Source organism: Cavia porcellus, unplaced genomic scaffold, assembly GCF_034190915.1.
Source record: "Cavia porcellus strain 051 isolate PalLab524CR breed Dunkin Hartley unplaced genomic scaffold, mCavPor4.1 scaffold_12, whole genome shotgun sequence".
In the NCBI taxonomy this organism is placed as follows: Eukaryota; Metazoa; Chordata; class Mammalia; order Rodentia; family Caviidae; genus Cavia; species Cavia porcellus.
The window spans coordinates 63691834-63706014 of NW_026947495.1; positions in this window are offsets into that span (position 1 = coordinate 63691834).

The following is a 14181-nucleotide window of genomic DNA, read 5'->3' on the forward strand; positions in this document are numbered from 1 at the left end:
GATGGCCAATCTGGAGAGTTTTGAGCACTGTGGTGACACAGTCTGGCTTGGGTTTAAAAGGATCTGTCTGGTTAAGAATAGAATGCAGAGGGGAAGAGGGGGGAGCGGGGTAGAGGAGACAGTCAGGAGGGTACTCCAGTAGTGCAGGTGGGAGGTGGCAGCGGGCCAAGGTGGTGCAGCAGACGTCGTAAGAAGAGATGGAATCCTGGAATCCAAAGAGCTCCCATGTCAGAAATGTGAGATTTCCAGGTTCTTTACAGGGTAGAAAAGACAGGATTCTAGTTTTGTCTCCTGAGAAACAAAAGAATCTATGAAATACGATGTGTACTAAGTAACTGCAGTAAGAACAGTCAGTCTTGAGACCTCCTTAGGGGGCAGCTACACCTGCTTCAGATGCCTGAGAGCACAGCAGGGCTCTGTGGGACTGAGCCTGGCTCCAGGGCTCTACCAAGGAGCTTGAGTTTGAGACCTGGCCTCCTCACTGTGGGTGACTTGGGCAAACCATCGAAGGACTTTGTACCCGAACCCCTGTCTGGAAAAGAGAACTGACTCGGAACCCTTCCAGAGTTGTGGAAGAGCTGCTTGAGGAATCTCAAGACACTGCATTGCTTCTCTTGGAACTCCAGGAGACAGAGACCAGTTTCAGAGGGAGCCAGTGGGAAAAAGAGCTCTCAAATGTCTGGTTTAGAATCACCTTTGATATTCAACCTCATTCATTTTTTTCCTGTTTGCTTTCTTTCTTTTGACCTTTAATAAAATGGAAATATCTTCTTCAAATACTTCATGTGAAAATATAAATACTTCTTTCAGAATCCTGGGTCATCTGCTAGTCACATGACTTGATCTACACAAATTGGCTGGAGTTGTCCATCAATAGATTTAGGGACTACACCAATCGATGGCTTCAGTCTAACCTTGTACAAAGTCACTTAGACACATATCAAATCCCTGCAAGATCTAGTTGATCAATCAAATTGCAAATGATGCACGAAAGATAAGGCAAGTTGCATTTCATGCTGACAGAATTCTCCCTTTACTGAGCACCCTCTGTAATGTGAAGAAACCAAACACGCTTAAGGATACGGGGCAGAGTGGCCACCAAGATCCTACTCCTCACACTGCCGTGTAGCTGGAACATGCCTCAAGATCTATTATCACTGAGTTCACAACAGCAACTTCAAGATGCCTGCCAAAGAGATTGTTTCCTTTTCGAGCTGAATGTTTTCTTGCTTTCTGAGTATTAAAATTAGGCAAAATTTGGCTTTGGTAACGATTACACATTGAATTTAATAGATGACATAGAAATGTTTGAAAATGGAGAACACCCTACAACAACAAAATTAACAATGTCAGTGATAGCACATGTAAGTGGCAGTGGGTACCTATTCAGTTTTTAGGGGGTGGAGAACATAGATTTTCATACTTGATATGAGTGCACAGTCTGAAGGTGTGATTCCAACAATGGTCATGAACTAAAATAATTCATGAGTTAAGAAAGTCTGACTAGGATACATTAACTTCAACTTACCTGTATTTCTCAATCAACATGTGTTTTGGATGTCACGGAGAACAAGAGCCCCTTTTTAGGGGAATCTTACTGTGGGAGACTGCGTGCTCTTCACCCAGCCCATGTTCTTTACTTTTTAGTGCTCAAAACACCTATATTTGCTAGCCTCCTTTCCAGTTAAATATGTGAACATATGTATATGTATTCATGTGAATGGAGCAATGTTCATTCCAAAAATACAAGGATGATTTAACATTATGAAATCTATTGTTATTCACCATATGAATACATTACAAAAGGGAAAAACATATGATATTTTTGGAAGATTCCCCAAAAGCATTTGATACATTGCCATATCCATGAGATCAGGATCATGGAAAAAATTTGCTTACAGTAGCACGTTATTTGTTTAGTGAAGAGCAGTTTTGACCTTTGGCATTTATAATATGCAGATTCCCAAGATAGGGAAAAGTATTTTCTTTCAGTTGAACTTTACTCTCTTGGGGGAGAAGAATCTTAATTCCACAATCATTCTTTGGCTGACTCTGAATGTAGCAGTTGGAAACCTTGAGGGTCTCCAAAGATTCCCAAGGTTTCACTGCTACTACTGAGCAGGAGTGGTTCTCCTCTAGGGAGGACAAAGTCCTAAAGTTGTTCCACGTCCCCTTCTGGAAATTTCTACATAAAAAGGAGTTTCTTGTGCACAAGGTCTCTGCAGAGCCTTCCCTCCCTTATAATCTTACCCAATCTAAGTCACAAAAACAAACTTTTTGGGGACTCACTTATTTAACTTCTGTTATAAAACTTCTCCTAACTAGTTAAAAAAATAAACATCCAGGTTTTATACCTAGCAATAAAATTATGCTTATTTTTAAACTTTTAAAAATGGTTCCGTTGTTGTTGAGTTGGCTGAAATTTCAAAATTTATTCAGGTATGGATCATTCAGAAAGAGGTCTGCTGTATCTGGCAAAGGGCAAGGAAGGAAGCATTAAACTATGAGCCCTTTTAAGTACCACTGAGCAATACTTTTATTCCCTAAATGCAAAGCTTTGCAGGGGAATCTATCTGATAATTAGCCGGTAGACCAGATTACTCAGGAGTCTATTCGGGCTCATAAGTAAATAGTATTTCTTTGTTGTAATTATTTATTTCCCCAAGAGGACAGAAAGGCTATAATCTTAACACAGTTTTATCTGTTTCCTCTCTTTATAATGATTGACTGTGTCTACCCAAGAGACTGGGAAATCTCTTTGGGTTTTCTTAGCCCAGGCTTCCCCGAGACATTTCTCTTTTAAAGGACCCAGGTGTTAAGCCAAATCCTGTGTTTATAGAATGTTAAGATTATGACACAAGTCAATAAAACCTTGGAAGGGCTGTTACTGCTGACATTGCACCCCTACCACATGCTTTGTGACCTTTATTTCTCTTTCACAATAGTGTGGAGTTAAGGAGGGAGTGTAAAACTTAACTTTGAATTTCCTGGTTTTTGTTGGTTTGTTGAGCAATCCTAGTGCTATTGAATTTTTTCCCTCTTGCTGGGTGGTTGTTTTTCTGTTGTGTGGCTGTGCATTGTATTTTTCTGGGAATCACAATGGTCTAGACATGTCATATTGGTATGAATCTAAACCGTAGGTTGACCTTTGGGATGGTAAGTGAAAGCAGAGGCATGTGTGTAAGATGTGTGAATTCATTTGAACCTGACAGTGATTTCCAGTGGGAGAGGCTGTTTTGTGTATGGAGTTCATTGGGCAGCTCGCTGTCTCTGCTTTTTTCCCTTGGACTGAGCCAGCTCATGGAGTGGCTGTCATTACCTGAAGGCAAGCACCCAGTTGAAAGAGGACTGTACCATCATCGTGACCCTTCCAGTGCATTTACCGAAGAAATGTAGCCCTGAGCTTATTCATGTGACAAGACCATCAGGTCTCACTGCTTGGCTTTTCCTTTCATTCCTTTTAGTCATTAATTTATGGTGCTTATTTTTCTTACTGCAGAAGCTATATATGTTCATAGTAGAAAAATAGTTAAATAAAAAACCAAAAAGGAAGAAGACAAAAGCACAACTCAATCAACCACTTCTAATAATTCAGTATATATCTTGGTAGGCATTTTCTGGTGCCAAACTAACATTTCTTAAGGCGATTCATATTGTACATACTGTTTGATAACATACTTTCTTTTCAATCACAACTTCAAACATAGTTTCCCAGCAATAATATTTATCTCATGTGTATAGTTTCATAAGAAGGAAACAGTCATGTATATTTTGTAGGTTTTGTGCATTCCTAGAAATAGAATTATGAGCCCTGAGCATGTGCTATGGAAGCCAAATTGTTCAAATCTGTGTCCTGGATGTGCAGCTTATACACTGTAGTGTTCCGAGGCGGCCATGTGCAAGTCAGTTACACACATCTTTTCCCAATTCTAAGTTCAGTGATCTCATGTGGGCTTAAGTCAGCCATGGCGGAATTTTTACATCATAGATATTGGCAAATGGGACTTTTCTGTTTCCTCCCTCACCCCTCTCTTCTTCCCTGCCTCCCTTCCCTTCCTCCCTTACCCCTTTTAACTTCCTGGTTTACTATCACACCATAGCTGTGAATACAAGAAGCGGTATAACCTTTCCAGGGCTCAGTTTTTTCATGTGTGAAATGGAGACAATTAAAGCCAGGGAGCCTGCTTTATGTGGCCGAGGGAGGCATCATTCACAGGGAAGTCTCTGTGAACTGCCCCTTCTGGAATTAAGGACGGCAGAGAGCTGCTCAGAGGGTACTTGTGAGAGTTAAATGTTTAGTACATACAACTGTACGTGCATTTAGCCTGAACAAATACAAATTCTCAATAAGCACAATCATTTACTGTGTCATGTTATTCTAGACACATGTATCCCTTTAGGTGGTTCCAAGGGTTCTCTAAAAGCACATCAGTGTATACTCTTACTGTCAATGTCCTCGCTGTCTTTCCATCCGTGAATATTGCTTGTCTTTTTCCTTGCCTGATTGCTGCAAGATATCTAAGTATGGCATTTCGTGTGCTTTTCACTGAGTATTATGAGGCCAAACATTTTTGCGATTGCTTACTGGCCACTGGATTTCTATGGATCTATCTGTTTATGTTCCTTGTGTCTTTTATGTTATTATTCTCTTCTTTCATTCTTCTTAAATCAATCCATAGAAGCTTTCTTACACCTTTTTTCACTATGTATATTGCCCAGATTTTCCTTGGTTCATCTTTGGCTTTGCTTATTCAGTTTGGTTTTATGTTGGCTATTCCAAAGATATTTTAAATCTGTATGTAGTAAAAATCATTAATATTTTCTGGAATGGATATCCTGCTTAGAAAGTTGCTATAAAATTATACACATAATTGCAGTGAACCTCAATAATTAAGAATATTTCATGTTTTCTCTGGATATTTGGGTTATTTTCATGTATACCTTTCATTTATCTATTATTTATATATTCTTTATTCACTTTGCTATTATAATTATGATAATCAGATATATAAGTATATATAATAATTGTAAATATGCACTATCAGTAGCTATTTTATTATAAACAGCTCTTATTCAGCATCCTTGTAAATACATTTTTGCAGACATCTCAAAACATCCATCTAGAGTAGAACTAAATTGTCCTCTGCAAAGGTTATACTGTTTTTCACCCTCATAGCATATGACATTGTTATTCTATACTAAGAAAATCAGAAATCTGTGATGCAGAATTTTTACATTGAGAATTTGGGATGGGGTTTGTAATATTAGCTTTTAGATAAAAACATATCTCAATATCTTCCCAATTCTGATTTTGCTACATTCTTACTACATAAATTACCCAAACACAAATGCACTGCTAAGCTCTTTATCAGATGTGGGGGAAGAGCAATCACCAGAAGGCAGGTAGTTTGAGCTGCTGCATCCAGCTCCTGAGAAGTCACAAACAGACACCACACAAAGGCAGACAGACCTTGACCACAGGAAGGAGGGCTGTGCTTTGAGGTAGCTGAGGCCACCAAATCTACATGAAATAGTAAGAATGCGAATCCTGAGGTGCTCTGGAACTGCAGCCTTCTGGATGGATCGTGTGAAGTGCAAATGTGGTCTGAAGGTATCCAATATATTTCTGGTGTGAGCTGTCACGCTGCAAATTCACTAAAGGGTGTAGGAATGATTTCACACAACAGTTCACTTAGTGATTTACGTGGGTGAAGGCAGTGGGGTCATCTGACACTGCTGAGCCAATAGACGACAGATCTGCTTTGCCACTGACAATCAACCAACGCTGAGATGTCAGCAGCCAATATGACTGAGAGCTGGGGAGGCATAATAACATTTACATTGATGTTTTCAGCCACAATTGCTACGTGCGTTTTCTGCGCTATTGCAAAGATACAATATGTTGATCGTACAATAAATTTCCCAGCCTTCATTCTTTAAAGCTTTCTAACCCAAATTTGATAATTTCACAGCAGTGCTGTGATTTGCTGCTTGTCTAAGATGAAATCAATAGCTATTCTTATATATATGGTTTTCCAGAGATCATTGTTCCTGTTTCTTGAATACCAGTGCCATTTAATCAAAAGGCAAAAATTCAAGAAAAGGCAATATTATGTTGTCCTGAATGTTGAGCAATATCTTATATACAGTAGACATTGATGAATATTTCAAGGGGCATCTCATGACTAATCCTTGTCACTGTAAGATAAAAGATTCAGTTGTTACATACACTCAAACTCATGCTCACAAGAGAAAAGATGGTAATTTGATAAGATTGAATTTTGCAGGGTAAATAAGTACTGTTAAGTACTTCAGGGGGAAAAATAAAGGTTAAGCCAGAAAGAATCCAGGAGCTGTGGTCTACTTTTTAAAGTGTTATTTATATTTAACACTTATAAGGATGTAGCTCTTTCCTTGACCTCAATGTACCTTTTAGATAAAGCTGACCAAAGCAACCACCACAATTCCAAAACTGACAACTCAAGACTTAGGAAGGCTGATTGGTTATAATGGTGGGAAGTTAATAAAGACAGCTAACTATCCATCATGCCCACTGAAGACCGGCTGGTTAAAATGCCTGTCCAAGGAGATGAAGTTTATCTGCCTTTTCATATTATCCATTGAGACAAAAAGTCGGGCAAAACAGAAAGACGTGGCAGAGCAGAAATGCTTCTGAGCTCAACCAGGACAACTGGCTTTGGTCATGGCTGGGGCAGTGACTCTTTCTACCACAACATATTGCCCCATGCTTTGGACCTTACATTTCATCAGTGAGGTTTCAAATTCCGAGAAGAAAATTCCATAAATTTCCCCAGTAACATTCACAGGGAGGGCAGTTTTCTCTTTCCTGTGGGAGAAAACTTTGAGAGAACAGTTGGTACTAGCAGGAGAAGAATTAAAAAGGTTATTTCCAGCCAGAATAGAAAAAGTAGGACCACACAGCCCTCTGAGAAGGCAAGAAAAGGCTCAGAGTTGGGTCAAAATTACCAGTGTGTTAGATGCCCTTCACTGGCCACTTCCATAGACTCAGACTGTGCAAGCATAACATAGGCAACAAAGTCTGTAAAATTTTTGTTTGCATTCTAACAAATATCCACTTTTATACCTATTGGAAGTTTATAATTGTTTCATAAGATCTCCTAAATAGTATAAACATCAAGACCCATGCAACCTGTATCTGTCTCCCATAGGTATGCAATAAAATACTGTTGATCTAATGAGATATAAAACAGAAAGAAAAACAATCCCAAACCAAAAACTGCCGTGGCAACTAGAAAGATTAAACTCAACCTTGATCAGTCGCAGGCAGCATTCCTAAACTATTCTCAAACAGTAGTAGACAATGATTTACTTGAATTAATTCAGCCAGTTAGAAGTGTAGTTCTTGTCAGAGGAAGGCTCACAGTGCGTGTGCCTAAGTCTGGCTTCTGGGGTTCTGCGTCACTGCTGGAGGTACTGTCCGGCCTCCTAGAGCACAAGGTGGCCATGGGGGAGCTTTGTGCTGGGCTGTACAGTTCCACAGTCCTCATCCCAATATATCACTCCTGTTGTATAAATGAAGAAGCTAAAACTGAGAGTGGAAAATAATTTCCTTTGAAGACTCTAATTGATAAGTTCAGATTTGAAACTCGATCTGTTGAGTCCAAAATTATGTCTGTACTTTATATTACTTCATGCTATGTTAGAGAGAGACCAGAAAGGACCATTTTGTGGGTTGTAAAAATCTAAAAAAAAAAAAAAAAGTACAAGGACAAGAACAAGAAACTAAAGTGAATAGGAATTTGTGGGCTATTACCTGATTCTTTCATGACCAGTGACATTTTTTATTCTGCTGCTTATTTTTAAAAGTCCCATATGATTCAGTGTAGGTTGCCAACAATCTGTGCATTGCAGACATAGGAACATTAAGAAAGAGGGGGGATTCGAAGCAGAGGCTGTAGATGGCTCAAAGATTAAATCTGAAGAAACTTGTAATCAGTGGGGTCAGGAAAAAAAGTGCTTGGATTGAAGTAATAAAAGAAACTTCTCTGTAGAGTTTAAATTTCTTTGTAGTACTGCAGAGCTCTTGGTTATTCATCACCGTAGTAAAAGTTCTCATATAAGACAGTTTTTTTTGGCAGTGGGGGGCAGAGTCCTGCAATGTGTGCACAGCTGTGCTAGCCATTGTGGTACATTGAATGAGATGTGTGATACAATCTCTGCCCATAAGCGCTAGCAGGACAGGAATTTAGATTTGGGCCCAAAACACTAGGAAATGCAGTCATTGTTGGTGACTGAAGGTAAATTATGAGAAAAGCGTAGGGAAAATGAGAAAAAAAAATTAGGCTGCTTATTTTATGGATTTCCTGACCCTTCGTTAGGGCCTCACAATTTAGAGTGTGGTTTTATGTGCATCCCCCTAAGTAGGCAGGGAAGGTATTATTAGGAGGTTAAGAGGGTGACATGAATTGCCCAAGGCCACCCAGCTGTGAGGAGTAGAGCTGAGAGTCATCAAGCTAACACCCTCTGCTTCCCAGACAATCATTCTTTACAGAATCATGTGTTATTAGGCAGCTTCTACATGACCTGATGTATTTTAATCAAATCAACAAGTGTCCTAGTCCCTGAGCTGATGATGAATGCAGAAGTTTGCTCCATATTAAAAATATGAGAAGTCTATGATCTTAAATTTGGACTAAGAATACGTTTGTTTGGATGTACCTTAAACTTGGCCAATAGTGAACTAGTAAAAAGAGGGCGGGGAAGCAGGGAAAGCCTGCCTTGTAGAGTTGGTTTGTTCCCATGGTCTAAAAGCTCGCATGCTAACCTTTGCCTAGGGCAGGATCTAGGCCCCCTTCCTCTGATCACTGAATCTAGGAATCCTGTGTTGCTGATGGCCAAGATAGGCTTCTATCCCTTCTGTTCATTAAAGTTCTTTATAAATTTCATTCTGTGTTAAAAAAAATACTCTCACTTTAACTGATTGTAAGCTACCAACAGCTGAAAATCTGGTTGAGGAAATTTCTGAATATAGGCAAAAGTTCTTTCTCTAAGCTGGTAAAAATCTGCTCCATGCCTCGTGGTCTCTTTACTCTTTTCCACACTTATTTTTGATGCTTAGAAATTCTGGACTTAACTTGAAAATCTTGAGTCAGGTGCTGTGGGTATGCCTTCCTCTGTGGTTATTTGTGCCTGCCCATTAGAATGCAAATTCATATTCAGTATCTCATTGATTTTTTAAAAGTGGCTTGACTTTATCTGCCTGACATACACAAGCTGACTACATTACTGATAATTACTTCTCCTCTTTAATTCTTAAAGTACAGTATATTCCTAGTGGATCTGAAAATCAGATTTCTAGGACTGATAAGAAAGATGTGCTTTCACTTAAGCATTAGCCCTTTCCTTACACATGTCAACATTTCTATAAGGAACTCATCCATTTAAGATCTGCACTTTTGAATTTAACATAACTCAATGTTAATGAACATCTGATTTTGGATGTGTGATGCGCTGATATTCCTTGACTTTGGAGCACTGCTTTTCTGTGATTAAAATGAAAGATCAATTTTATCCCAGTTGCTCTGAGAATCAGATGTGCTGGATTTTATTCTTTCCTGGTGGGTGAAACTCTCATTGGATACTAATGAGAATTACAGGTGTGGGTGAAGGAGAAACTAGAGCCTTTGGAGCTGAGGGACTGGTTATTCAGAGATGTGCTGGGGTGGCACTTTAAGAACATGATTTATCTATTTTGTTTTGTCCTCCTATAAATCAAGAATACAGCATAGCATTAAGCATTCTTCAATACTTATGCTAATATAAATTTAGGTTTACATTCTTGACAGTAATTCAGGAAGAGCAGTGATACTAGGGTCATGGCTACCTGTGACAGCTATCATGTCAGCCCAGGAGCCACTTAACTTTCTTAGGCTGTGGATGCACCTGTGTGAGGATCACATGGCAAGCACCTGGCAGGTGCTGGTTTTCTGGTAGGTGCATTCAGACCACACTCCATCTTCAGCTCGGTTTTGTTTTTGACGTTAGGTTAGCAGTTGTATTTATCTCTTTCTTGCTAAGGAGTCATTGGAGCAGAGTGAAAAGGCAGAGGAGGGATCCTCTAAAGCTTGATTTTGTATTTTTACTAGTTTTGGAACAGTTCATAGATCCAGTCAGCCGACAAATAAAATATAAACATTTCCTCAAGTGCGAATTTTGTCTGCTTAATGAAATTTCTTCCTTTATTGCTGCTGTGTTGGCATCGCAGCCTCTATGTGCTTCTGTTTCCTTGAAAGGACAATGGGGATGATGACAGGCCATGCCTCATCGGAGTGTCATGAGAGAAACAAATGCGTATATACAGTGCCTGGACCCACACAGGGCAGGGAGCTCGGTGCATGTTGTGGGGCACGGCTTCCACCATGTGCAGTGTGACCCCTGATGGTGCCTCTGCATACTGGGTCCTCTTGGAGTCCTCGTGCAAGTCCTCTGAACCCCACTGATGACAGCAGTTTCCTGAGGTGTTTTGTTGCCCACTCCGTGAGTTCAAGGTGCCTCTTCAGGCCATGAAAGGAGTCACCGCTGAGTAGCTGCCTGGTGGGCCAGTGGCAGGGAGGCTGGAGGGGGCTGTGGGGGCCGAGGACTGCATCTCCCCTCTCCCCATTTCTTAGGGTTTAAGGACATTTTTAGTATTGTTTATCTGCACCTGCACCAGTATGCTCACGTTTATTCTACAATAATTAATTTCTCTTGGAAAATATAACTAATATGGACCAATTGCCATGCCGCCCATGAAAACTTGGGTGTCCTGTGATTATACACTGCAAAGTACAATGAGAATTCAAGCCTTATTAATATTCCTACTAACCAGGAGACACACCAGGCTTAAAGTCAGATTTGTTTCAGTGTTAATAATACATTTGTATTAGCCTCCCTCTGCAGTCCCATCTCTACTCCTGCTATCTTCAGTGTGAGTTTGCACTTGTCAAAATGAATAATATGTAGCATCAATTCAAACCCCACTTTTCCAGCGTGCTCAGCCATAATGGCTTCACTTTGCCTTGATTCTGTTGATTGCTATTAAATCCTGGATTGCTTTAAATTCTGTGAGATACTCCTCAAAGTATCACTTATAAATTGTGCACATTTATTAGAATCTTGCTTAGAACAAAGAGTGTTCAAACCCCTGGAAAAGACTGTCTCCTACTTCTCAGCTGTAGAGTAAAGAGATTATGGAAACATTTTTAGCTTTTGAGAAAAGATTAATTGGTTAAAAAGTAAATTTAATAAATGATTGTAGAGGGGCATTTGGGGTTTTTTCCTCCATCCCTCCCCCCTCTTTTCCTTTCTAATATATAAAGCAAACCCAATACACTTTAGTGAAGAGAATGGATTGTAGCCAAGATTCACAATAAATTCACAATAAAGTTTACAATATTGATGAAAATGAAGCATTAATTGAATGTAGTATGAGGATATTATTTGCTGGGATGTATCTAAGTTTCAAAAGCTCTTTTATTTATAGAAGTATGGTTGTTAGAGATTGCATTTAAAGACATGAGGTCTTCTTTCTATTTTAAAATGTTGGAATTATACAAATAAAAACCTGTGCAAAGTGCATTAAGTCAGCTGAGTGTGTTAGATAAAATGCAGTGATTGTCAAGCACAGTTGTGTGTACCTGCAGGAACAGTGGCCTGAGTTTGGGTGAAAAGAAGTAGGAAGTGCTGTCCTAGATTAGTGTGTGGGAGAGAAAGAGAAGGATGCTGATTCGAGTTCCAACAAGATGCAAGTTTACCATGATGCTAATGACCTTAAAGCTTTAGTTTCCCTTGTTTGCATGGGTTTCTTCCAAGACCTGTGTAGGATAAAAGTAATGTGTTCACATAGCCACATATTTTGGAAAGTTTGACAATGCTAAGACGTTTAAATGCATTTGGTTATGACCACTGTTTTTGCTTGTTCCAATTTCCCCTGTTGACACTTGCCCTAGTAGTGTGTAGTGGATGCTTAACATGATCACGAGTATTATTTTTTTTGGCGGTGGTGGGGGATACAGTTAAGGGAAGTTGAGTTGGCACAGCAATTAGTTATGGCTTCCTGAGATGTATTTATGTGATCTCCAGTCACTTTCATGTTCAGTTATTACTACCATCTCCATATAGAAAAGGCTTCCTATACTCCTTCTGCCGATCACTGTGTTGATTGCCCCCTGAGCATGAAAGTGGAAAGATTCACAGCCAGGAAGTCAAATGATCCAACATGCTGTGCAGAACCTGGCTCCAAAATAGGTGAAGGAGATATGATACTTGAGATACACACAGACAGAGGTTAGTCGCCTTAAAGAATAATGCATATGAAAGTTTTTTCCCACCAGGAATGTATTCAGCAACGAAACAAGAATCACCACACATAAACCCATCTCCCATATGACTTTCTTTTTCTTTTTGATAGGAATGTGTGAAATGGGTTGAATCAGTTTTTGGGGATGTTTAGGGTAGAGACCCTAGCCATATTATAGAGTGATGTGTCTGTTTAATGCTCAATGTACCCCAGCTATGAATAATGAAAAACAAAACCTGTTTGACCATTTAAAGGCCAAATTATCTTTTATCCTCACTATAAAAATCATCCTCAAATCAGTGTCACAAGGAAATGATCAAGACTGTGTAACAATAATATAAGAGAAAATATGGAAGTGTGGTAGACAATTCATCAATAAAAATATTGTGTCATCTGCACTTTGTTATGTATGTGGCATTTGTCAACTTAAAATGTATAATTTGTAGTGATTCCTTTTCTTCTCCTATGTACATATTTGCTTTCATTTTGTATTCTAGTCTCCAAATTATAAGAACTCAGAGTCCTATGAGATCAGGATCCACCAGCCTTCAGCCCTGTGCATCTCTCAGACAGGATAATCTTATTTAAGCTGCATCATATCTGGGTAGGATTGAATCTGATCATCCCTTTTTCTATTGAGCAAGCTGGAGCAAAGAGGTTAAATCACTTTTGTGGGTTGTGTTAGAAGTGCCAGTCTGCATTCCCTACCTTCTGGGTTCACCCCAGGGCAATTGGACTTCTGTGCCTCTTATGGCTCCAGTGTGACACCTTTTCTGACTCAAGATCATCCTTAATGTCTGTCATTACATAGTGCTGAGAGCTTTACCTGAATAGCCCTCATGGTAGCTTTTACCTCTTCCCAAATCTTCACAAACATTTTTCGCAGATGGTAGAGGTTGTCAGTGCTCTTTGTCTTCCTTTGCATTCTCTGTGTCCTGTCTACCCCTGTTCTCCTGGTCCCAGAGAAGGACGCCCCTCTGTTTTCCTCCCACAAACCAGGGGTCCTCCTGACTACCTACTCATGCCCATGTTTGACCATCTTGAGACATAAAGAATTTAGCTCCCGAACACCTCCATCTTCTGCCTCTCTCTCTTCCTCTTGGTCCCCATCAATTTAGGCCCTTACCTGTTCTTCTCTGGATTAACTTGACTGTCTTCCACTTGGACTTCTTGGTCTGCAGTCAGTCCTGAACAAGGCTGTATATCATTCATCTCTCACTGCTATGGGTTGAATCTTAAATGTTCCCCAAAGGCTGTCATGTATTGGAGGCTTGGTCACCAATTTGTGGTGCTCCTGGGAGATGGTGTAGTCTTTAGGAGGTGGGGGCTAGTGGAAGGGAGTTAAGTCACTGAACATGTCCTTGAAGATAATATTGGGACCACTGCAACCCCTCCACCCCCACTTCCCAGCTGCTATGAACTGAGTAGTTTCTTCTGCCACGTTTTCCCTCTTACAACATGCTACCTCACCATAGGCCCAAAGGAAACACAACCAAGGAACCATGCACTGAAGACCCTTAAACCATGAGCTAAAACAAGCCTTTTTCTTCATAAGTTGATTTATGTAGGTATTTTTGTCACAGCGATGGATATAGCATAATGCTCTATCAAATCCTTACTAAGTAGTTTCTTTGACCTGGGCAATGGGGATACAGCAGAGAACAAATTTCTTGCCCTCATGAATCTTGCATTCTAGTAGGGGGAGACAGAGGAGAAAAAGCATTTCTTACTTAACATTATGAAGCTAAAACTATGTATGTATACACAACCAGAACAAAAATGTGACAGAGAACAAAATGTGATAGGAAAGTAAAGCAGGGTGAGAGAAACAGAGCGACTAGGAGCAGAGGAAAAGGAATTTG